The sequence below is a fragment of the Phocoena phocoena genome, chromosome 3, assembly GCF_963924675.1.
Source record: "Phocoena phocoena chromosome 3, mPhoPho1.1, whole genome shotgun sequence".
Classification (NCBI taxonomy): Eukaryota; Metazoa; Chordata; class Mammalia; order Artiodactyla; family Phocoenidae; genus Phocoena; species Phocoena phocoena.
In genome coordinates, this window is record NC_089221.1 from 471,578 (window position 1) to 475,148 (window position 3,571).

General features: G+C 44.8%; 1 pseudogene; it reads right to left on the bottom strand.

The window, feature by feature from the left end:
- Positions 1–1,031: 1,031 nt before the first annotated feature.
- Positions 1,032–1,241, bottom strand: LOC136121683 (small ribosomal subunit protein eS28-like; annotated as a pseudogene).
- Between the last annotated feature and the right edge of the window lie 2,330 nt (positions 1,242–3,571).

Consider the following 3,571-nt stretch of genomic DNA (forward strand, 5'->3'; position numbering starts at 1 on the left):
GTAAATGGAACCCCAACCCAGGAGAGGAGAGGCAATGGGACAGAAGCAATACTTGAAAAGTTAGGTGCCAAGAATTTCCCCAAATTGATCAGCAACGTCAAGACCACATTCACGAATCTCAGTGACACCCAAGCAGAACACATTCGTAAAGACCCACACAGCTCCGTACGTCACAGCCAGCTCCTGCAAACCAACGTCAAGAGAGCATCTGAAAGCAACCAAAGGAAAAAGACATCACCCTGAGGGATCAGCAGTTAGCATGTTAGCTCTCATAACAGCAGAAACAGCGCAGTCAGAAGACGGTGAAACACATCACCCCTGAGCTGACGAAAAAAAACCAAACAAACAACCATAAGCAAAGGAAGAATCCCTGCCTGCCTGGAATTTCATGCAAAGCAAAACTATCCTGAAAACATGGAGGGTAAATAAAAATGTCAGACCTTGGAATGACAAAACTCGTGTGATGAAATAATGAAGTTTTTCAGGTTGGGAGAAAAAGGCCCCGCATTGGAAACAGAGAAGGGTGAGGAGGAGTGGCTGCACGAGAAGGGTAATCACGCAGGTAAATACAGGTGCGATGCCCTCATGCAACATCTGTGTGACACCAAGACGAACGGTGAGGAGGCCAGATGGGCAGGAACACCTGATGCCTTTGACTTGTTCAGACACCACGTGCAGCAGTAACACAAAGGGCACAGTCTCCAGGAGGAGCCTTAAGGAGCCATTTTTCATGGCTGAGTAATATTCCATTGTGTATACGTGCCACATCTCCTTTATCCATTCCTCTGTGGATGGACATTTAGGTGGCTTCCATGTCCTGACTGCTGTAAATAATGCTGCTATCAACACTGGGGTGGATGTATCTTTTCGAATTATGGTTTTCTCCAGCTATATGTCCAGGAGTGGGATTGCAAGGTCATATGGTAGCTCTGCTTTCACTTTTTTCTCTTTTACAATCTAAACACTTTATCAACAGCTGGTCACCCTCATGGGCCAAGTGGTCACGAGACGTCCAGGACCCAGTCCCAAGTTCAGCACAGCCTCCGAGCCTCTTGCTGTGACTCCAGTGGGGCTGAGCATGTCGCCCTTGCACACGGGGCCTTTCGCATCTCGGATGATGGAGGGCTCGTGTAGCCCGTGAATTCTGTGCGCACCTGCGTGCACTGTCCCTGCGAACTGGTCCCGCCCAGCACCTCGGTGACCCTGGCAAGCTTGATGGGCTGCACACGGCTCATGCCCATGATGGCAGCATGGCGGTGGTTGGGCAGAGAGCCTGTGTTTACGTTTTAAAGGAACCTCCATGTTGTTCTCCACAGTGGCTGCACCCACTTCCATTCCCGCCAACGGTGTAGGAGGGTTCCCTTTTCTCCACACCCTCTCCAGCATTTATTGTTTGTAGACTTTTTTTAATTTGTGAATTTTATTTACTTTTTAATACAGCATGTTCTTATTAGTTATCTATTTTATACATATTAGCGTGTATATGTCAATCCCAATCTCCCAATTCATCCCACCACCACCAGCCACTTTCCCCCCTTAGTGTCCATATATTTGTTCTATTTGTAGACTTTTTGATCATGGCCATTTGATCATACCTCATTGTAGTTTTGATTTGCATTTCTCTAATAATTAGTGATGTTGAGCATCTTTTCGTGTGCCTGTTGGCCATCTGTATATTTTCTTTGGACAAAAGTCTATTTAGGTCTTTTGCCCATTGTTCTATTGGGCTGTTTGTTTTTTTGTTGTCGAATTGTATGAACTGTTTGTATATTTGGAAATTAAGCCCTTGCCGGTCACACTGTTTGCAAATATTTTCTCCCATTCTGTAGTTTGTTTTTATGTTTTGTTTATGGTTTCCCTTGCTGTGCAAAAGCTTGTAAGTTTGATTAGGTCCCATTTGTTTATTTTTGCTTTTATTTTTTTTGCCTTGGGAGACTGACCTAAGAAAGCAGTGGTGTGATTTATGTCAGAGAATGCTTTGCCTATGTTCTCTTTTAGGAGTTTTACAGTGTCATGTCTTCTGTTTAAGTCTCTAAGCCATTTTAAGTTTATTTTTGTGTGTGGTGTGAGGATGTGTTCTAATTTCATTGATTTACATGCAGCTGTCCAACTTTCCCAACACGACTTGCTGAAGAGACTGTCTGTTCTTCATTGTATATTCTTGCCTCTGTTGTCAAAGATTAATTGACCATAGGTGTGTGAGTTTATTTCTGGGCTCTCTACTTTGTTCCATTGATCCATGTATCTGTTTTTGAGCCAATACCACACTGTTTTGATTACTGTAGCTTTGTAGTACTGTCTGAAGTCTGGGAGGGTTATGCCTCCCGCTTTGTTCTTTTTCCTCAAGATTGCTTTGGCAATTCTGAGTATTTTATGGTTCCTTATAAATTTTAGGATTATTTGTTCTAGTTCTGTGAAAAATGTCATGCGTGATTTGATAAGGATCGCATTAAATCTGTAGATTGATTGGGTAGTGTGAATAAAGGATTTTCTGGCTAAATAGATAATAGCCAGGAAAATTCTGGGAAGGGAACAGCCATGAGGTGGAGCTAGCTCTATCATATTATGACGTGTTAAAAACCTTGGATAATCAAGACAAGTTCTAAGGCATTAATAGATCAATCTGTGGAGGAGTTAAAATCTGGCAGAAGATGCCCAAATGTGGAGAAAAAGAATGTTGCAGCATGGACGGCTCTGGAAGCACAGGGGCCAAGCCAGTGACTGATTACTTCCGGGGTGAAAACTAGGTGTCTAGGGGACCCGCTCATCATGTAAACCCCTTTTGTCCCCTTTGAATTTCCTACCGTATACATGTGCTTTCTGTTTAAATAAATAAATAAAACATGATTTCAAAAATTAATGTAAGTGCCAGTTGCCCCTCTCCCTGTGTGTGAGCTGGCCTGAGAGGCATGGAGAGGGAGCAGGCCCAGTTCTCTGGGGTGCCGCTGACCAGCAGAGCTGGCCAGGGGCTCCCCGTCCCTCACCCGATTCCACGACCCCCCCCCCACAGCCACGCGTGTTAAGAGGAGACGGTTCACAGGGCACAGTAGGTGCGTCCGGCCAGCTCTTCAGTGCGATCCTCCAAAAATCAGGGCTCCACATTCATCACACTGCACTTTCCTCTGAACTGAGCAGGTTGCCCTAACATACGTGAGTCATTATTTTGTTACATAACTTCTTTCTCTTTTTTTTCCTTTTTGACCACATCACGCGGCATGCGGGATCTTAGCTCCCTGCCCAGGGATAGAACCAGCGCCCTGCAGTGGAAGCGTGGAGTCCTAACCACTGGACTGCCAGGAGGTCCCAATTCTTTTGTGACAAAATTTCTTTTCTGTTTGCTTTTTGTTTTTTGAAAAACAGCTTTACTGGGGTATAATTCACATACCATGTAATTAATCTGTTTAGAGTGTGTGTTTCAAAGGCTTATAGTGTATTCCCGGTTGTGCATCCGTCACCACGATCAATTTTAGAACCTTCTTAATCCCCCAAAGAAACCCTGCTCCCCTAGTCATCACCATGCAGCCCCCCTCCCCCCAGCCCCTGGAACCACCAATCGACTTCCTGTCTCTAT